Below are 23,813 nucleotides of genomic sequence, written 5' to 3' on the forward strand. Positions count from 1 at the left end.
TTGGCTGATCTGAGTTTGTTGCGTGGGGTGAAGCAGGTGAACGAAAGTGCAGACACTCAATGATGAGGAGACAGGGATATAATAGAAACCTTGATATGTATTGTAAAGGCTGGGAAAAGGGAATGCAGGCCTGGGGAAGCTTGGGCAGGTAGCTGGGAAACTGGGGTTAGGGCTTGGGCTGAAAGTAGGAGGCAGAAGGGACGGGATCCAGGAAGCGGGGCCTGGAAACCATGACTGAAAGACAGGGCAAATGGGTGGAGTCGCTCAGGAGGGTGACCAGGAGGCAGGAAAGATGGGCGGAGTTGCTTGGGAAGGCAACCAGAAGGCAGGACTGACCTGTGTCGCTCCAGAGGGCTACCAGGAGGACAACCAGATGTGCGGAGCCTCTCTGGAGGATGACCAGATGTGTGGAGGTGCTCTGGAGGATGACCTGGAGGCCAGCAACAAAGGCGGGATCACTCTGGAAACCTGCAACATAGGTGGGACTGCTCGGGAGGTTGACCAGATGCCAGGACAGATGGATGGAGTTTCTTTGGAGGTTGACCAGACAGCTAGTGTGCAGGACCGGAGGCCAGTGGCTGGAGTGCAGGACAGGATTCTGGTGGCTGGGAGACAGGCAGGTGAGCCGCTGGAGTCAGGGAAACAGGAGGCTGCTGAAGCACAGCCACAGGAGACTGCTGCAGCAAGGGAACTGAGGACTGCTGTAGCACAAGAATGGTGAATAGTGCAACTCAGGCTCAGTGGATTGCTGCAGCTCAGCAGGAACAGGGGACCACTGCAGCTCAGGAACAGGCTGAGTGTTGTCAAAGGTAGCCAACGGCTCGGGGGAACAGGCCGTGCCTCAGTAGTGGCGCTAGGCAGCAGAGACCCTGTGGCACTGGGTAGAGGAGACTATCATGCTAGGCTGGTGTTGGGAGCCATGGGGACTAGGCCTCCTTTTGGAGACTCCACAGTACCTCATGAGAATGGCAAGGCAAGTCCTTTCAAAAGGGTGACCGCTGGATGTCAGGGTGGCTCCTCAGCTGTTCCATGTTAGGCTCCTGGAGTTCTAGGAATGCAGGAACAGGACAGGTGGATAGTGGGCTAACTGGCTCAGGACAAGCAAGCTGCAGGCTCACGAACCTGAGCCTAATTGATTGGAGTGCAGGCTGGTTGCTAGCAGGCCGGAGTGTAAGGCGAGATGCAGGTTGGGGTACAGGCTGAGATGTAGGCTGGGATGCAAGCTGGTTAGCTGATTGATGGCTTGGCTGTTCCAGGGGAGGAGCTGAGAGACTCTGGGGAAACACAGGAAGCTGGAATGGGGGGCCTGGAAGGAATAGGGCAAAAATATACTTTCCACTTGGTTATAGCCACCTCCAGGGCCATCTTAGGATCTGTCTGCCAGATGGCAGCAAGGAGCTTAAAAAGTCCTGGGTCTTCATCGAGAATGTCTCTGGGCACAACAAAAGCCTCCCAGGTACTTGGCAGTCTAAGCAGATGCACTTAACCAAAGTGCAGATACTCAATGGCGAGGAGATGGGGATATGATAGGAAACATAGTATTTATTGTAAGGGCTAGGGAAAGAGAATGCAGGCCTGGGGAAGCTTGGGCTAGTAACTGGGAACCTGGGGCTTGGGTTGGAAGCCGGGAACCAGGACCTGAGGCTTTGGCTGGAATTGGGGGACCTGGGGCTGAGGCCTGGGCTAGAAGCTGAGAACATGGGATCCAGGGCAAAGAAGCAGGGCTGACAAGATGAGAGGCTGGAGACAGGGGCCAGAGACAGAGCAGACAGACCTGCAGGAAACAGAGAAAACAGGCAACAACAAGAAGAAAACTGGATAAATGCAGGTGACATGGCTTGAAGCATACTAACACTGACTGAAGCAGAGGCTACGATCTGGCATGGTGGTAGTGGCAGAGCTGGTTATTTGTAATGAGCTTGATAACGGTGATGAGGTGCAGCTGGTGTGGCTCTGCTTTGACTCCAGCACACCTGTCTCCACTCACACAATCAGACACACGCATACAGGGAGAGAGCCGCCGGGATAGTGGCAGCAGGTTACAGAGACACAGTGCCTTAAAGAATAAGGTTGACAATTTTCTGTATTTTCTTATTGTCAACAAATCTCATGTGCAGAGCCATTGATCTTCTTACAAGTATTGTCATCTCTGTCATAAACCTCCATTGTTGTCCAAAAAACTATTAAAAACACCTCACACCGCTGCACTGAGTGAAATATTACTTCACCAAGAAGAGTTGTCATGTTCGATTGTTCAGAACTTTGCAAAGGAGTTCATTCCTGCACATGCTCAGTGATGTCTGCCTTACACAGAACTACTCTCCTGAGACTGAAAATGTGATTGCTGTTATTAGTTAGGCAAAATTCTTTGCCTTGTCCTTTACAAATCAAACAGGCTGTATGGCTTCTTTCCAGTTTTTTAATGTATAGATGTTTCCCTACAAAATTGCTTGAGCACCTGACTCAAGTAAATGTCATAAATAAGTGACATGTGGCCCACAAGTGAGGCTCAGCTTTTAGGAAAATGTCACAAGCGAGAGAGGAAAATTTTACCTGAGATACTGGCACATTTATGTCAGGTTTGCTTTTAATACGCAGCTGTATTGTCAGACTGCCAGATGGTTTCTCAGACTGAAGGCATATCACACAAGTGCAGGTTTAAATTTGTTTGACAAGTTCAGCAAAGCGGCCCTGATTCTGAGTATGCATGTATGTACAGCTAAAACAATTAGTCTTTAAATGCCAGACGTTTATATAGCCTGCTTGACATCCACGGAGCGTTTTCATTTCAGACAGAATGATGTGTTGGAGTGTTTTGCTCAGACACAAATAAAGAGGGCTGCAATGGGGGCACGTAAGCCTGAAGAGGCGAGTAGAGTGGATTTGAAGAGGTGGCAGAGTTTTCAAAAGGCCAAGACTGTTGGTACAAACTGAACCAAGTTTGTCTGCAGGTAGGTTCTCATTGTCAATAACAACTTTACAAGCTGATACTGGCAACTGTCAGTTAACTTTATCCTCTCGGGATGTCCACATCAGATGCGTCTCTATTGTCTCACACACGTCTGATGGAACTGATGCGCTTCATTTTTACACTGGCGGCATAACAGCTCACATTTTAATTGTGCTCTACATGCGTAATTGTCTGTAAAAGTCTATTTTCTTCCGACTCACAAGTACATTCATTTTGTTTTGAACTGTGAGTACTGCCAAATCACGTCACAGCATGAAATGTGACACTTACGTAGGTTGATTTGGGTTTTTTTTTTTTTTTGGTGGGTTATTTATGTCTGTGATCAACAGTGTTCGACTGACTATTGCACAAGTAGTTTTTGTGTACACTTACACAGTGTATATAAAATGCAAGGTTATTATGTATATGCTTTGTTGTCAATACTCAACCAATTAATTGCTAATCATAAAAAAATATATGTTTTTGAGATTTTTTCTCTTTTTCAGCATTTCCACTCAATGTCTCAAAGGCCACAGTAATGTCTCTTTAGATGCCTGTTTTGTTTTGTTATGTTAAGATTTTCAATGTACTGTCATATAAGGGTGTGCCCCAATACAAATACATTATTCGGCAAAGCACAAATAGTCAGATTTTTTTTACGAATATTTGTTTCATACAAATATTTCAAAAATTATTTGTTTTCAGGAAGAAAAATAAACCATGTTTAGTATCAGAGTGCAGGTCGGTTACATCGCTATCTCAGTGTCTCTCCTCTGCTCCGCTGTTACGTCTATCAGTAGGTCTCAGCGAGGGGAGTCACATCCACCTGCTACATGACGCATATTTCCTAATTTGGACATCACTCTCAGAGTTGGGGGTGTTCCCCAGAGATAAAGCTGAGCTACTGACACACGCCTCATGAACAAGCTTCATGAACAAGCTTCATGAACACTTATTGTAACACTTTAATTTTCTAAAATTAAAAGCGTAATAAAATCAAATACAGGATTTTTAAGCCTCTGTCCACTTTTATCAGAATACAAATACAAATACAAACAATTTTGCTGCCTCAACAAATACAAATACAAGTACTAGGCTCTCTGCACATCCCTACCTCCTCCTAAGAGGTCTTTCATTACCATAGCAATTCCACACTTACAAGTCACATCCTTGTCAGGTAATCATAAACATAGGTTGTTTTAGGCATTTGAAGAAATGACAAATTTCTTGTGAGGACAGTCTTGTTGTTGACCTGATCTGAGCAGGCAGGCGATGAAATACACGGTCATTCTTGACACCAACCATTGGCTTTACAATGACACCAAATGACCTTTAAATAAGTGTAGACAAGACACAAAGCTTAATGAGCTTCAGGATTTTGCCACTTTGCACTGCAAAGCTTCACCTTGTGCCCTTTGTCCCTCCCACACTCCACTGCCCAGTACACGGTTCGTCGAGACTGGACTCCCACTGACTGACTCATGATGAATGATTGCGCTCGCAACTTGGTGAACAATTACAAACAGTGACTCCCAAGCACTGCTCTGCTGACATGACATCATTCACAACTTGCCTAATAGCTTGTTCAGCTCTCCATTTGGGAGATTCATGAGTCACTGGGGCAAAATATTCCTCTAGATTAGTATCAGAGTGCAGGTCGGTTACATCGCTATCTCAGTGTCTCTCCTCTGCTCCGCTGTGACGTCTATCAGTAGGTCTCAGCGAGGGGAGTCACATCCACCTGCTACATGACGCATATTTGCATGAAGAAAAATCTATTACAAAACCAATAAATTATATTGTTTAAGACATTTTTGAATCTCAGTTAATTATTGAATGTTATATATATTGGAATGTATGAAATTAATAGTTAAAGCTAACCAACTGCTACCAAGCTAACAAGGTAGCAGCTAGCTAGGGGTGTGCCTGAATACAAATACGTTATTCAGCAAAACACAAATAGTGTTTTTTTGTTTGTTTTTTTTCCTGAATATTTGTTTGTGCAGCGTGCAGGTTGGTTACATCACTATCTCAGTGTCTCTCCTCTGCTCCGCTGTGGCGTCTATCAGCAGGTCTCAGCGAGGGGAGTCACATCCACCTGCTACATGATGCACATTTCCTAATTTGGACATCACTCACACCAGAGTTGGGGGTGTTCCCCAGAGATAAAGCTGAGCTACTGACACAAGCTTCATGAACACTTATTGTAACACTTTAATTTTCTAAAATTAAAAGCGTAATAAAAACAACAACAGGATTTTTAAGCCTCTGTCCACTTTTATTCAAATACAAATACAAATACAAATAATTTTGCTGCCTCAACAAATACAGATACAAATACAAATACTGGTCCCTCTGCACATCCTTACTGTCATATATAACACAGAAAAATAACAAGTCATCACATCTGAAAAGCTGCAACCATCAAGAAGAAAAAAAAGAATTTAGAAGGAAGTAGGAAAATGTGACAAGTGATTAGATGCTACCAAACGTTATTTGTGTCCTGCATTATCTTGATACCACACCGTTAGCATGTCGACAGAGGTTGTTAACACATTTTAGTCACAGTATGTAAAATATCATCATTAGTGACATTCAGTGTCTCAGTACAGGCAGGATACACATCTTTCTTTTGATCCATAGAGTCTGTAGGCTACATGGCTTTTATCAAGTGTCTCTTTGTGACGGGACAGTGGTCAAGCTGCTTTGTGAAACGGGCCAAACTAGTGATGTCTGAAGTTTTTAGATGTCCATACTTCTCTTTTTCATACTGGCAGAACTACAAGTGACTACAAGTGTCTTTGTTCATATCAGTATCCTTCTCAGTGCAAAGCAGGTTCAATGGGCCTCGTTCATACATGACTCTTAAGTATCAGTTTTAGTCGGTTAATACTCAGCTCGGCGGTGGTTCTGGTTACAGAAGTTTTCTGTATTCTGCAAAGCAGCGTAAGTCGTGGCTATGCATGATGCATGTTATTAAAAATGGGAAGTGGCAGGACGATACTGTGTCGAGATCCTTGGATATACTTCAGAATACATAGTGTGGCAGAAAAACTCCTCCACTGCCTCTTCTGGTTTGTGTGTATCCTCAAAATAAAGCTGTGAGAGAGAGTATTTACTCTTCAACATCAGGGAAATACATTAAAAGTTGAGTTGAGTAGAGAAAACATTGAAGCCATCCTCCCAAAACCTGCTAAACAATTCTCAAACTACTCAAAAAGAAAAAGTCAAGGATGTTAAAATATACTTTAATTTTTCATTGACATCTAGCTTGCTGGATTGGGTCATCCTGATCCTTGTCAAGACTTTTTCTTTTACTATTTATTTCTTGAAACTCTGTTATGTGTGATGCATTCCTCTGCTGTGTCTGTTTTACTGTGTTCAACACCCTGAAATCATCAGTTATCCTTGAAAAAAAAGATTCAGTTGAAAGTAATTCAAATCAGGACTAATATTTATGTCAAATGTATTGTGATTTTCATATACTCATTTATTTATTTTTGAAAATAACATTTTGTTAAATAATATATATTAAAGTATATGAGTCATGAGGCCCTTTCAAGTGGTAACTAGCAACACTGTAGATGAGGACATACAGCAGCAATAACAAGAGAGAGAGGTATTACATATAATATACAAGTTTTTGACTGTATAATGATGATGTTTTAACCTTTTAGCATCCACCACGTCGCCGGCAACCCGCTTAAGCCAGTTGTAGCATCACACAGTGATGAGTCAAAGCAATTGGCACAATTTGGCCAATTGGAGATGATTGGAGAGGTTCGGGGACACCAGTGACACCACAAACTAAAAACTCCCGAGCTCCCATAATGTAAGGCCTAAAGGTCTGGAATTTTATACAGGTTGAGAAGATGTAGAAGTGTTTATATAGTGTTCTCTATAGTTCTGGCATAAAGCATGTCTTAATTAGTGTTATTCAAATATGACTCATGATAGACAAGGACTAAAAACACTTTTTTGAGCCTTCTTTGAACTGATGTAGTTTTGTTTGTGTTTCAGCCGCATGCTAAACAAACACATTTCCAGAAACTAGAAGATGTAACTTGTCAAATGAAGCCTAATATATGCATCATTATAAGCTTTTCCATTTGGGTATGCCAAATAGGCGAAAATTCTACAAAAAGGGTGGAAGGGTAAATAAGTAGATCCAATAAAATGTTTAACTGTAAGAGAAATGTAAATACACATAAGATGAGTCCTCATGGGACTTTCCTCCCTTTGTCCCCCATAAGCCCTGTGATTAGTCACTGTATGATCAGACAGAATGACAAGTGAAATTTTGAGGCGGTGCATAAGAAGGACAAATGTTTCAACTTGAGTGAAAAATTTGCACGTATCCCAGAACTTATGAATCTATTTCATGGGTGACGCAAGGTGAAAATTCACTTGAACACACCATCAGTTTCTCTGCTTGCAAGTAATTTTATGAACTTTGGACCTGGATCTCACTTTAGATATGGCAACTTGGGCTTTTGTCTTTTTTTTCCATTTTATAGACTAAAATTTAGTCTGCAGGTTTCAAGTGTACTTAAATGATTCATCAACCATCACAATTATAGAGCCCTGATGCATGTGCATGTGCCTGTATGTGTGTATGGGTGGTCTTTGCATGACAACGTGTGTGTGTGTGTGTGTGTGCCCATCAGTGCTCCACTCACCAGCCAGTAGACGTTGTTGTTACCTTCTCTCGGCCTCCTCCTGTCTTGTCAGAGTTGGTAGCACCTCTGATAAAAGCTAATCTTCATGCTCTCACTTGCACATAACATCAAGCATTTATGGCCACTGCTGTCAGAAGATATGACAGCGGTGGTGTGTGCGTGTTTGCGCATCATTCAGAGCAGATATTGTGCATTTCATGTCATTTCATTTCAAGCATCTCTCCTCTTTCCAGCTACACTTTTTTGTTTTCCACTTCAAATGTTTGAAGTAGTTGCCTTTGTTAAATCAAAATCCTACATTTGATTGTGAAAGAATGATACATACAGTGCATTCTAGACAAACAAAAGCTTTTTTATCTTTATGTCAGAGATATGAAGCACACTGAGTTCACAGATGTCCCACATAAAGCCTTTTGAAACCACAAGCTCCCCGGCTTAACCTCACTTTGATTCAGAATAGATCTCCACTGTAGGGAGTAAACACAAAATGGAGGCATCTCAGATCTCCTAGCAACCACATCTGACACTCATCATTATCATCATTATCATCATCACATAAGTCCAGTAGAGAACTGGCACAGATTCTGACTAAATATATAACAACCATGATTCACTTTGAGCCATTTTGTACCCATGAATTAGAGACCTCGCTAATTAATCATGGTGACAAACGTCCCCCTAACGTTCAGGAAGTAGTAATTTTAACTTAACCATAGCGTTGTCACATCATAAAACACATTTGTGTAAAGTGTGCATGAGCTCCAACATTACAGCTCATAGCTGAAGCTCTGAATATGAGGTCGTGATCGTGGCTACAACTGTGGCTCCGGTTGTTTCTATGGTTCCGGCTGTAGCTGCAGCTGTGGCGATACTCTTGACGCCTGAGTTATAACATAACTGATGAAGAAACAAAAGTAAAGCCAGATGTTCCCGCCAGAATTCTGAATCTGGTGCTTAAATCACAAATGACAGATTTGTTACCAACAGCAGCTAAGGAATACCCTCACTTAAACGCTCACCCCTTCATGTAATTAGTGATAAATCAATTAAAAATGTATGTCAGAGCCTTGATAACTGTAACAGCCACAGCATAAACAGTTACAACCATGCAGCCATCAGAACAGTGTACGGTCACAATGTGATCAGAGATGCAACAGACGTTGAAACTTTCAAACAGACATGGTAGTAAAACACTGCTTTCGGCCTGCTGTTAGGTTACTATTTAAAGATAATCATTGTTTAAGATATATGGCAAACCATGTCACTGTATTAAAAGAGAAAAGAACTTTAAAAATGGCAAAAATATATGTTAAAAGGTAAATCAAAATGTCCTGAATGTTTATATACAGTATATGAAGCTGTAGGATAGAACTTAGTTGGTATCAATATGTCAAAGACTATCAATGTGATTTCTGGGTTTGATATTGCTTGTGTGTGCTCTTTTGAGAAAAAAAAAAAACAGCTATCAGCTATCTCATTGACACAATTCATTTAAATACCAAATGAATTGAGATGAATATGCAGAGGAGATATGCAAAGATGGGGGAATATGTAATAACTATACTCATTCCTTCCTTTGGCGTTATAAGATATGATGTTAATAATAGATGATATGAAAGAAAAGAACAGAGGGAGGAGACAAACATAAAGCTTCTTGTCCTCGTGTATTTTACTCACCTCTGTCCATGAGGTAAGATCATGGCTGTCATGAAGCACAGACAGCCCCTCATTCCTCTGTGGGAGCGACTGCTTACAAACTACAAGATGATCCATCTCTCGTGGGACGCGACCACCGTGTCGTTATGATAGTAAAGCCTCTGTCTCAGCGTGAGGGCCTGATCCCTACAGCTTTACTGCCTCACTATTGATGTCTGACCGCATGGCTTTGCTTCTTGTGCCTCCTCCAGTGGTGATAACAAAATCATCTTCAAAGGCATAACAGAATAACTTAACAGCCACCACACCGGCTGCTGTTGCTTTCGAAATGCATTGTCCATTAGTATGACGCAAGCAGACATTCCAGTACCCTTGACATCCCCCCAATGGTAAATCTGTTTATCTCGCGCTGCCATGACATCTCGTAAATAAAGCATGTCACACTTAGAGAATGTTGGAGCACAACCATATATTATCATGCTACATGGCTGGCATGGCAATTACCACCGGTCGTGGCAGGGTGCGACTTACTCTTCACTGTTCTGCTCTTATGTTATGTTTGAAAGTGTAGACCTGTAATCTTAAAGGGGACATATTATGTAAATTCTCAGGTGTATATTTTTATTCTGGGACTCTACTAGAATATCTTTGCATTATTTACAGTGAAAAAAAACTCCTTTTTTATCTTATACTGGCCCTTTATGCAGCCCTTCAGTTCAGCCTCTGTCTGAAACAGGCTCCTGTCTCTTTAAGGCCCCGCCTCCTGATGAACCCACTCTGTTCTGATTGGCCAGCTCTTAGTATTAGTGTGATGTCACAACTTTTTCTTGTTCTTTACTTGAAATGTCAACTTGTTAAGTCGACTGGTTAATAATGTCATGAACTGTATTCAATAATTTTTTTTTAAAAAAAGGCTCAAAATAGCTCATGAAGGTCAAGTCCCTAATTATGCACTTTAATTGTAACAATAAGCTGTAAAAAGCTAATTTATGTGACAACATTTTAAGAAGGATAAATTGCAGCCCATTATTTATCGCTTTTATCGTCCTTCAGCTGCTGACTTTCCTTCATCCAAACTCCTTGGGTTACTGGAGAAAAAGAGAAAGTGATTTTAAAGAAAATGGCACCTCTGCCACCACTGCCAGGTGTTTTTTTTTTTTTTTTTTTTTTTCCCCCAGAGCTGGGTAATTCACGACCTGGCCCTAACACAGATGGATTCACAGCCAAGTCCGACTATTCTCACACCTTTATCATCTAATCGTAAAATAAGATTTGGGCACCTGCACAAAAATAATTGTTCAGCCAAACATAACAAACAAGACCACTAGACCTCAATGGTTGATAATTGAGGGTGTGAAGCTAATGGGGATCCTAATAAATGAAACAAAACACTAAAGAGCCCGCATGAACAATCAGCTTGGTTCATTATTCAACATTAATCCATTATACAACAATATTTTTCTCTAGCTTTACATCATGCCCAGGGAGAAAACATACTGTTAATAGAACATTTGCTATGGTAGACATGCATTATTTACATAAACATTAAATATTGTAGATAAACTGAGGTGTTTGTGAAGCCGAGTGTTCCCTGAAGGGACACGATTACAGGAGTTTATTTGTTGTGCTTTGCTAATGATGTAAAGCCAGTGATGCTTTCTGGCAAAGCCAGGACATTAGACAATAATTTAAATAAAAAAAAATCTTATTTGTATATTATAAGACATGTATTATAAAGAAATTGGAGGATGGAGACATCCCGGACAGACTGAATAGGATACAATTTACATCCTTTTTACATCCTTTTTTTGTGAATCAAGGCACATTAGTCAAAGAAGAACATTTTTCCTTATTTTTGGGAGATGTCTTTATAAGCCCTTTTGGGTTTAAAAAATAATTATGCCTTTATTGATGTTTAAGTCTTGTTTCTTGTCACATTAAAGCAGCATTATACATTGTTTTTGCATTGCCAGAACAAGGTGAAAACACAACAATGATGTATAATCATCTATGGAGTTCTTCAGGCAAATGTGTTAGCAAACAGTTTCCCATTTACACATCTAAGCCAAACATAACAACATTAGTATTCTGCTGCAGTCGTGTCTCTGTACATTTGATGAATGTCAGTCTGATGATAGAATGAAGTCCAAACTCTGAGAACAATGAGCCTGTAATGAAGCTAAAAAGTTCTGTAGAGCTGCTACAAATTATCTCTTTTATATTAAACATACTCACACATACTTACACAGCCAGTATAGACAGTTGCACTGGTTGAAATGGGACGCTAGATGGACGACAGTGTGTTAACAGTTCATTGAAGTGTGTGAACTGTTTCCATGGCATTCGAAGGATGTCACCAACTTTTACACTGTGCAATATACTGTGAAAATGTACCATTCACAGACAATTTGTACAGGATTGTTTGATCTGACTTCTGCACTGAGTTGCCAGTGTGCCACTGACAAGTCTAACTAAACTACAAAATGTGTTTTGTCATGGCCTTCTAAACTAATCTATATGAGCTTTTCCTGATCTGGTGCTCCAGTTGCCTTTACTGTTATAAAAATAACTCATACTGTATGACTGTTTTCTGATCTGCCGCCTACTGCTCAAGTTAAGTTTAGGAAAAATAGTTGGTAAAGGTAAAAAAGAAGAACAGTTGGTAGGAAATGGGAGACAAACAGTGGTCTCCTTTGTTCAAGTCTCACGTTTTGTTGACCCGACTATTGGACCTTACCTCCTTCTAGGGATGTGCCCGAATACAAATACATTATTCGGCAAAGCACAAATAATTTTTTTTTTTGTTTGTTTTTTTTTACGAATATTTGTTTCATACAAATATTTCAAAAATTATTTGTTTTCAGGAAGAAAAATAAACCATGTAAAATACCAGAGTGCAGGTCGGTTACATCGCTATCTCAATGTCTCTCCTCTGCTCCGCTGTGACGTCTATCAGCAGGTCTCAATGAGGGGAGTCACATCCACCTGCTACATGACGCATATTTCCTAATTTGGACATCACTCCCAGAGTCGGGGGTGTTCCCCAGAGATAAAGCTGAGCTACTGACACACGCTTCATGAACAAGCTTCATGAACAAGCTTCATGAACACTTATTGTAACACTTTAATTTTCTAAAATTAAAAGTGTAATAAAATCAAATACAGGATTTTTAAGCCTCTGTCCATTTTTATTAGAATACAAATACAAATACGAACAATTTTGCTGCCTCAACAAATACAAATACAGATACAGATACAAATACAAATACTGGGCTCTCTGCACATCACTACCTCCTCCTAAGAGGTCTTTCATTACCATAGCAACGCCACGCTAACAAGTCACATCCTTGTCAGGTAATCATAAACATAGGTTGTTTTAGGCATTTGAACAAATGACAAATTTCTTGTGAGGACAGTCTTGTTGTTGACCTGATCTGAGCAGGCAGGCGGTGAAATGCACGGTCATTCTTGACACCAACCATTGGCTTTACAATGACACCAAATGACCTTTAAATAAGTGTAGACAAGACACAAAGCTTAATGAGCTTCAGGATTTTGCCACTTTGCACTGCAAAGCTTCACCTTGTGCCCTTTGTCCCTCCCACACTCCACTGCCCAGTACACGGTTCGTCGAGACTGGACTCCCACTGACTGACTCATGATGAATGATTGCTCTCGCAACTTGGTGAACAATTACAAACAGTGACTCCCAAGCACTGCTCTGCTGACATGACATCATTCACAACTCGCCTAATAGCTTGTTCAGCTCTCCATTTGGGAGATTCATGAGTCACTGGGGCAAAATATTCCTCTAGATTCACTAAAAAGATGAATGAATGAATCAAAATGAAGGAATTGTTCACTTGAGACAAATGACTATGTGGAACTTATTCACACACACATGTTTACCCAGGTCACCTTTGGGGAATTTACATAGACTTACATTCATTTCTTGGAGACTTAGCCTAATCCTAATACCTAAACCTAACCCTTACCCTAACCTTAACCTAACCCAAACCTTAACCACTGACCCAAAAGTCAGATTTTTACCAATTAGGGACACAGCTTTTGTCCCCAGTTGCACAAGCTGTCCCCAGTCGACTGGTCTTAAGTTTGGTATGTGTCCCTGAAAATAAGCTAAGTCATACCCACACACACACACACACACACACACACACACACACAAAGAGACACACAAAAGTGCCTAGACAATAAGAAAGAAACAAAATAAAAACCATGAACTGCCTGTTTTCAGACACATAATTATCTTTATGTAAAAAAAAAAAACAACAAGAAAAACCCATTACAAGATGCACTTACAAACTGATCGACCGACATCTATGGTATCAAACATGAAAGGGATGGTTAAATTGTGTGAGCATCCTATAATTCGATCAACAAAGGGATCCAGCACACAGCTCTTGCCACTTTTTTGTGGTACTTTAGGTGTGGGTCGATTCATTTCACAGCTGTCATTCTGTCCTTTTCCCTCCTCTCAGTGAGAAGCCTCCGGGGTGAGCTGCAACCTTGAGCCACTTTAGAGAGTCATAGACTTTGTCTGTCACCTTCAAACTCAACCTCCCACTGCAGATATATATATGAGGCTATGGCTGCCCTTAGCCCTCCTTACTGCATGGAGGCCCAAGGGAAGGAATAACAAGCTGGGGAGTTGTTAGTAGGTAGGCTGATGTATTTCTAACTGGTCTGTGAAGGTGTACGGGTCACTCTGCTAGCACGACTGTTATTGATCACTATCACTGTGTTGGTTCTGTACAGAACTCACACCTACACAGGCTTGGCACATCGTTACGTATGACTGTTATACTGTTTTGTTATCTTATTTTACATTAACGTTCATTTTCACCAGAAGCTCCGTTTCCATCTTTTCTCTTATGCAACTATGAAGTTTTGAAAAGGACGATCATGGATGGATTATAATGATCATGAGCCCCGGGCACAAATTTGCAAAAGGCCATTACGTCGACACGCATGCCATGCTCTGCAAGCTGCAATTATATTGATTATTTTGATATATTTCATTAACCATGTACAGTAGTTCTTGGTTTATTATATACATTTACATCATACATTCCCAAACAAGATCAGATTCAGAGGCTATAAATAACGACGGGTTCAGTTCAGCGTACACACAAAAACCATGCATACGCCATTTCCCGCTGATCACTCAGTAAACACACAAAGAGAGCATTGTTAAGTTATGAAATAATGTATTCCAATAATACAATCAGAAGTATAATGCATCATAGTTCTGGAGACAAAAATACAAACCGCCTAGCTATCTTTTCTTTGTGTGAAAAGTTGGCAGTTAACCAGTCCCTTAAATACTACTTGTACAGAATTTAAGACATCAGTTTACTAACCTTACAGGTCAGCAACCCTCAGATAGAAACACAAGTCAAAAGTTTAACTAACCTAGGAACAGTCTTTCTTCACGACCATATATGACAGTACATAAACATGCACCAAAAAACATCACTAAATAACATTAGTATCATATTAAATTAAGGACAAATCACACTATCCTCTAAAAGCTTATCAGATTTACACATAAACATCTACATAACTATAGTTTATCTTATCACTGGCTCAGATAAAAGTATAACAGAATAAACTAACTGTTAAACACACAACTGCTTCATCTTATACAGCAAAGAACTAAGTTTAGAATAGACACGGCACACACAAACTAACACTAAACTGAACTTAAACACTGTCTGAAACATGTATGATATATACAAGAAATACATCAAATGATAACCTACTATTCAGTTTTCTTTCACACCACACATGAAGTGATATCTATAAATGCAGAATGTGCAGTGAGGATGTGTCACGCATACTTGAGACCAGTCGTACACGTTTATCTAAAGTGATCTGAGGGTGATGTGATGAGATTAAATCTTTTAATAAAACATTTAGTTTAGATTGATAACCAACTACACGATTGTATAATTTTTGTGTTTACCCTGTAATCTATAAAATGCCAATCATTTATAAATGTAATATTATTTCTGTGTGATTAATTTTTATCATACTTTTAACATAGGAATCAACATTTTATTTTGCTGTTAATATACTTTTTTGTTGTGACACACTTTGTAAAGTCGGTTTAGATATGACTGATCACATTTCTGAGGTATCACTGCTGATGATGGTTTACAGATCCATGTGATGAATTAATGATATGGACGCTATGAAGAGCTGCCGCCACACAGCCACAGGTCACACGTAATAACAGCTGTTCTGGCGCTGTTGGAGAACTTCGCCGGTGCAACACAATCTGTGAAACGGTGCTTCTTCTTTCCCGTTTGTTTCATTGACAGGTGTACAGACCGGAGGAGCAGGCAGTGAATTAATATGCAAACGGCTGGTTCGGGGCGTATCTTCATCCATTAATGGCTAATTGTGGGAGTGGAAATGAAGCCTGTGCATGTCCGCCCAGTGCCTCAGCGACTGAGATTTATAAAACAGAACCTTGTGCATGCACAGCTTTATATATTGGATGAAAAGAATGTGTCTCCATTTGGGTTTTTTCACAGTTTACCCAGTTTTAGTCATGAATCTACACAGAGTTTCATGCATCTGGCTCCTGAAGTTCAGTTTATCAAAGTGACTTTAGTCCAAATCAGAAGGATAACAAGTGCTCAATCTGTCAGTTACAACACTTTTAAGTTTACGCTCTGCAGACCCACTAGAATTATGGATGTCACTTGATATCAGTCTTTTATAATGTCACAGTGTTAAGGGTTTAGTATGCTTGAAACAAACTAGTTTTTACGATGTGCCGTTCCATCCATAAAGTATTTCTAGGTGTTCTGAACGGCCACACTCGAAGGCTTGAAGGTGTGGTGAAAAATCTGTTGTCACCGAGAGGGGGGAGACACAATGAATCACATAAATGGGGATAAGAGACAGTTGGACTTTCGGGCAGTCTCTCCTCAAAGGCAATCATGGTGTTGCACTCATGGTGAAGAATGAGAAAAGAGCTTTAAGGGGTGTTTTCAAACCTGCGTTGTTTACTGGTGTTGTCAATTGGACTTTGGTTTGTTTTCCCCCCCCTCGGTGCGCGATTCCTTTGGGCAGATCTGAATACGGCAATCACTACTCGGGTGCGAAACCGAAACAACCACACTGAGACATTTAAGTGGGAGTCGTGTCTCCTGGAGCTGTTCATTTGTTGCTGATCTGACCTCGATCTGACCAGACAACTTGAACTCCTGAGTGCTTAAAGGCTTCAGATGCAGATTTCAGATTCAGATGCTGGTTGATGATCTGACAAACACTTTGTGTGAAGCCTAATGAAAATGAAATGACTGCAGAGCTTACCATCAACCTGTGATGGATGCAACTATATTTATTCTTTTCAGCGGCTTAGAGAAAAAAAAAGGGAATAAGAGCCCTGGGAAGCTTTGATTATGTGGAATAAACTCTTTTGTCTGTTTTGTTCTCTCAGGGTGTACCTGTTGCTCATGACAAATAAAATTAAATTGGCAAGGGAACAAAGCAATGCTTAAATTGTGAAATGGAAAGAAACGGTGGTGTAACGATGCTTATCTACAAGGCAACACAACCAAAGAAAAGAAAGCAATAACAGGCCTTTTTTTCATTCTGAGTCCAGCGTTTTTATTTTTTTACCTCTGCAAATATTCTACTTAGTTCATAGAAACCTGCTCAAATGAATCTCGCCGGGAAGTGTATTGACCTTTACAGAAAGGCGCTCTTTAATGTTTACCAAGTCAAAATTCCAATACCAAAAGCCAGCGCCAGCAACCATGAAAACATGTTTTTCTTGATAACAGAAGGGAGTGCAGCATAGAGTAGCAGTAACCTCAGTAATTGCTTAAAATGAAATTTTAATCATCACTAGCAAGAAATTGGGCCACCACAGCAGCAGCAGCAGCAGCAGTGGACCCCACAAGACTGAAAAAAAAAATAAAAAAAACAGCTCATATGCAGTTATTTAAACACACTGTACTTACAAAACATGCACACACACATACAGATCAATATTCACGCAAAGCCCACAGCAAGGATGTGTGCCCATATTAACATGTATGAACTCAAACACCCCTTAACCATGTCTCACTGTTTAATCACACTGTTGCGGTGCATTGGGAGGCTTGTTCACACTCACTGCTGATGGAATAAACCAATGGCTATAACAACATGTCATCCCGAGAGACAGTGAACCGCTGAGTTTTTCTAAACACCTCGACTGCCATTTCTACCTCTGATCATCACCTTCCTCTAGTCGATGCGGTTCAGATGTCACTGATGCCTGACTGCTTGTCGAGGTGTAAAAGCAGTATAATTGTTATTGATATAAACACTAAAATCTATAAGTTAGAAGTTGCATTATTCCTTCTGTCAACAGGATCCGTCTCCATCACTGTTTCAATGTAGGTCAGAATTGTTTTGCTGCCATTTCTCTTGTTTTACAAGCATATTGAATACACGTTTGCACCTCAATTAGATGCTTTGTGGTGGTACTTGATAATGAGAAAGTGTCTGAAAAACTTCCATCTTCCATTTCCAACTTTTTCACCTGCCACAATCAACCACTTAAAGCAACCTGAATCTACAGGTCTAATCAGCCTCTGGTTAACTTAACATTTACAAGTTTCTGTTTTAACCAACCAAATGGTGCAAAATGACATTTCCCATTCCAAGTGAATGCAGCTTAAGATCAGATTTGTGCACCTGTCTATTCTTAGTAACAGTACCTGCATAGCGCAGTATCAATAAGGCATGTCAGTATCATTATAAATGTCAAGGGGTCCCAGTGTACGCTCAGTGTAAATGTTGGACAAAAAAAAAATCCTCTGGCTGTTCTCTCACTAGTCTCTCCCACTGTTGTGTTGTATTAAGATCAGCTGCTTTGTTTTTTTCTTTCATCATTGTATTAATGTTTAATCTGGATATTCTTGATGTGTGGACCCCAGGGAGATTAGCAACTGTTATAGCAGTAGCTAATGGGGATCCAATAACACAAACGAATAAACCATGGCAACAGTTAATACTCATATGAATAGCAATGATTAAAGGATAATTCCGGTAAATTTCACTTTGGCGTATTTCCCATAAATGTGGCCTTTCTGACTCTATCGGTCATGCTAACTTTACACTTTCAGTTGTAAAGATTCCACACATACTGGAGCAAACTGCATGAGCCTCCTGCAGCTTTTCAAATTAACATCATTTCTACATGAATCATTTCAAACACTTGCCTCCGAGTCTGACTGGAAGTAAACACTGAAAGTAGCCGCCTGGAATAACCATTATGGCTAAACTGCAGAGGGACTTTTCATTTGATTTTTTTTTCATTTCAACTTGCTGACCTGTTTCTCATCATGATGTTAATTTAACCATCTCCTGGCGGCTGTAGCTTCATATTTTACCTACAGACATGGGTGTGTACTAATTTTCATCAAAGTATCAGCAAGCAAACAAAAAACTACAACCTGCAAAGAAGAGGATCACATGAACGATGGAGACAGTCAAACGCATTAGTAGGCTAGTTTTCAGTAGCCTTGCTAGCTTGTCCAGTTGTGCTGCAACACAAGGGAAACCATGAAGAAGAACACAACACAATCAAGTCACTAGAAAATGAGTAAAACTCTCTACAGCAAAGAGAAAACACAGTAAAGCTTGTTTATTTAGTTCTGATAAATTATTATCCGAACAATGCTAAATGTACAAATGTTAAAATGAAGAGAAACAAACTAAACTAAGTTTGTAGCAGCCAACCTCCCTGCAAAATACGACATTCTCATTATTAATATTCATGCAAATATGTCAGATTTTGAAAGCCACATTTAAGGATTAGTTTAAGTATCACTTTCCAGTTTCTGTATCACAGTTCAACAAACAAAATGTTCCCTCAAATTCTTGAATGTGGAACTCTGATCAGAGTGTCTGTCCAGAGAAATATCAGATAATAAAGAGGACACAGTTTGATGCCAGTGTAGAAAAATTCCTACTACTATATTTAATAAATTAAAAACTGATAAATTAACATCCCTGGTTTGACCTGGTTTGAGGACCCTTGTTGCATGTCATGCCCGTCTCTCTCCCCTTGTTTCCTGTCTGCTTCTCCACTATAGCTAACATATCTTTAAAAAAAAACAACAGCTCATATATCAACATCAGCAAACCCCAGTTAGCATGGTCTATAAGATAACACATCTTGGCACAGTTTTCAGTCGGTAGCAAACAATCTAGATTAGCAGAAGCAGAAAAGCACTAGGGAAGTAAGAGTCTTGCAAAGCCTGTTGGTCACCAATTGAGGCTGATAAATGTCATAAACTTAATATTTCATGAGTGTGCAGCACCTCCTTGTAATTTAAAGCATCTTTCTAATTTTAAAGTGCAGTGCATTTGTCCAATTTGTGGTGCAGCAGCTATGTAATCTCGTTCTCCCAGAGAAGTCCCATGGTGAAAATACAGTAGACTTATATAGCATCTGGTTCGTCTTTCTTCATCAGTGTGGGCATGCAGGTAGGGGCTCCTGTCTAACATGGCCTAAATAAGCGGTTACACATTTCTGTTTCCTTGGTGGCTGAACGTGTGGAGCCCCTGGGATACGTTTTATGCTCTCACACAGAGTGATTTTACATGCCGGAACAGATGGCTATTGGAGGACTTCTGCATGACAACTAGTCACTCTCTCTGCTGTATCTTGTTCCACTCATGCCTCAGTAATCATGTGAGCCTGCAGTAGCTTATGAGCTAATCATCAGAGCAAAACACTGGACAGTGATCTAATTTACACTGTTGTTGGGCAACAAAAGCCTGGAGGAAACAAAGAGAGAAGGAGAGAGTGACTGGGAGCAGAATTCATGGATCGTGCACATCTTGGCTGAAGAAAATGACAACATCTGTTCATTTCTCCACTATCTCGGCGTATTACATTCATGTTTCATCAGTGAATACCAAAGAATCGCTTTTTGAAGATGTTAATGGTAATTTCAAACATTATGGCAGTCATATACTTGTTTCAAAAGGTTGTTATTCTGTGGAAAACATCCCACATCAGAACAAGAAACAGACAGAATTGCTCAGTGTTGTGATATCAACATGAGAGTCTGTGTAAATTTCTCTTCTTTCTGATCGATTATTCACTTTCCCCCCTTTGTTCACTTGTTTGGTCAGTACAAATAGAGGTTGGTGGAAGAAGAAAGACACAATTAAATATAGCTGCAAGCTGCGATTCTGGGCTTCAAGCCAACACAGACTATTAGAAGTTGAAAGCTTCATCAGCTTAATTAAAAATATCCACCAAGTTTGGTGATGTTTGGAAAAACTGTCACAGATTTATGGCCAAATTTGCACCAGACACAGTCATGTGTTTGGAACTGGTGGCGCCTCCCACTGAGCGATTTCAAAATAGTTTTACACACATGGTTCAACATTATTATGAAACATATCCTGTGAGATTTGTAATGATTGTTAACAATCTCTGAGTCTGATTTGTGTTATGCAAAGCACATTTCTTGCATTCGTAGCGCCCCCTAGTGGTTGATGTGAATGAAACTTTCAGCGTATGTTTCAGGTACTTATGTGGAAATATCCTGCAAGTTTTGTGGTGATTGGCCTAATGGTTGTAGACTTTGGTCTATTTATGTGCTGAAACCATGACTTTTTGAAGTTCATCGTTCAGTATCTTGAAAATTATATAACAACAAGCTTTATGCAACTTTTGATAAGTTCGGTCCAATAATGATCCACAGAAAAATTGGTAGCAATCAGACTTATGGTTTAGGAGGAGATGTCAAAAATGTGTTTTTCAAAAAGTTAACAAATGGTGGAAAATGTGTCTGGGTGCAAATAGACGTGGCTTTTATGGACCCACAGATTCCAGGAAAAAAAAAAAAGTTTGTGAGACTTACGGTTCAAAAGTTTCAAAAGTAGGTCAAAACCTAAAGTTCGTTGTTATGGCGCCATCATCTGGCCGACTGGGGTCATATTTCTTGGGCAGCACTTGCACACAACTTCCAATCAATGGGCAAAGTCTCACGTGTCTCGCTTTTACCATCTCACAGGAATTTGAACAAACATTTCTCAAGAAGAAAAAAAAAAAACAATAATAACAACAAACCAGCACTAAAACAATAGTCTTTCCACTCTTTGGGCTTGAACCCCTAATAAGCCCTCAGAGGCTGCTGTATACACTACGTACTTGCCCCCTAAGCACACGGAGACATTCTTCTCATCCCCTCCCTTCTGTGTGATCTCTTAATGACAATGAAACAGGCCTGCAAGAATTCAAGCAATTTTCTGAATTGATTTTTCTCCTCAGACGATTTACTTTTGCCGCTAGAGCATCATTCATAACTTTGCAGGGGATTTAACACAAGCCTCTCTGTGGGAGTTCCTGAATGATTGTAGCAGTGTGAACTGCATACTTGGTCTTGTCAGTAACATGAGAGCTTATATCCAGTACTTAAGTGGGTTTGTTTTTTGTTCTTTTTCCACGTATGTAGATCAACATGGGCTTCACTTTGTACAGTATGCTTTGAAATCATGTGACACATCAGCAGAAATATGCCCCTAACTGTACATCTGTGCAACCCTCCATTACTGTAAGCATATGAGGGGTATCGAAGTTAAGCTTGGAACATGTGTGGCTGGAGGCAATTACTCTCTCCATCTCTAACAACTATGATGCTTGTGCATTCCTGCGTTTCCCCTCCCCCCCTCCAAATTGTATACTTTATACAATATGACATATGGCACAGCGCGTGTGCATGTATAGGTATGCGTGCGTGTTCTCTCATAAGTGTCTGCGCATGCACGGTTTATATGTGCAGGGTCTGTAACAGCGCCGAGCGGTTTTGTCCGACGTGCGTTCAGAAACTAGCTGAGAATAGCTGCCCAAACATGAAGACAAATGGGGTGCAATAGGAACAGGCTGGCAGGCTCGCTGACGGCTGGTCCGCTCGATAAAAAGAAAGATGAGGAGACGCTGTTCAATAAAGCAGCCGGGCCCTGCCAGGCCCCCATCTCCCCGCAGGGATTGCTAGAGATGAGAGAGAACAGAGAGGGAGAGAGAACAGAGACCAGCAGGGAGGTATGGAGAGGTGTGAGGTGGCGAAAAAAGAGAGAGAGAGAGAGAGAGCAACGAGAGTGACTGCTCGGAGAAAAAAAGGCCATGAGAATCTGAGAGATGTGGTGAGAGGGGCTTCAGGTAGGTTAGAAGGAAAGAGAGAGAGGTCCTAGACAGGGCAAAGGAGGAATTACAACTCAGACTCTGTATCACCGTTTTCCCTGTAGCCTGTCTCCTGTTGCAGAAACCTGTGACAGATTAGGCTCCACTGATTTTACATCTATATGTGATAACTGAAGGGGAAGGATTCGGATGCGGTCATCAGTAGCTCCACTAGAACGGCAGCTTTTAACACCAGGCCCAGCTCAATATCTGTTCCCTGAGCTGTCACAAACTCTGCTGGGTTTTGTGCTTGTTCTGCCCCCATAAACTAGTTTATTGAATTCCGATGGTAAGCATAAAGTTGTTGTTTTTTTTTTCTTCTTCTTTTTTTTTTTTTTCATGATTCTTGTCAGACCCAGGAGACAGGAAATAAAAACGATGGAGAAATAAGAAAAAAAAAAAAGAAGCTTCTAGAGATTGTGTGGAATTCGCAGGCTCCGCTCCTGAAGGGGCTTTCTTTATAAATGCTATGTTTTGGCTCTGGTTAGCCAGGTGTAATTAGGGTTAAATCCCGGGCTGTCAGTCAGCTTGTCATTCACGGCCACTAAAGAGGCCATCTCCGGTGCTGAGGAGAGCAGGTCTGCCACTCCAATCAGCTTTATGATGCTGGGGCCTGTCAGATAAGCAGGGGCCAGGCAGAGGCACATAATGTGTGGAGAGGAGAGGGAGGATGATCTGTTCTTTCAATGAGCCAATCGACCGAGGATGGAGGATGTTGTGTCTGGGGGGGGGGGGGGGGGGGGGGGGGGGGGGGCTGAGAAAAAACAACAATGTATTGTTAAAGATTGACAGAGTATTAAATCCAGCTTGACTGATCACTCCAAGTATTACAAATGCTGATATGAAGTAGCTATATGTGTTAAATCTGTCACTTTTTGTTCAATATTCAAACTGCTGTTCAAACATTTAAAACAAAAAAAATCCATCTGTATGTGTAATGATCTGCTTGAATTCCAAATTCAAAGTGTGCAAAGCCACGTTGTAAACTAGGTTTTTGTTTTTCTTGTTTTGCTGATGTAAAATGAAAACCAGCCTGCTGTGCTAAATGGATAATCATGACATCAAACCATCTGGAGAGTAATGCGAGGAAGCATTTCAGATTCTACACCATAGATGGAAAAATGTGGCTGAGGATGAGTTTGCTTGCTGACTTTGTAAAATAAGTTTGTTTGATTGGGCGGAAAAACATGGTTTGGGGGCATTTTGTGATAATTTGGGCAACCTTTTATATAACTTGTAGTTTTCCTTAATGTAAAATTAAACTACATTCTCAGGAATCTGCACCTCCTCTCCTCTAATT

The sequence above is a fragment of the Thunnus albacares genome, chromosome 11 (genome assembly GCF_914725855.1).
Source record: "Thunnus albacares chromosome 11, fThuAlb1.1, whole genome shotgun sequence".
NCBI lineage: Eukaryota > Metazoa > Chordata > Actinopteri > Scombriformes > Scombridae > Thunnus > Thunnus albacares.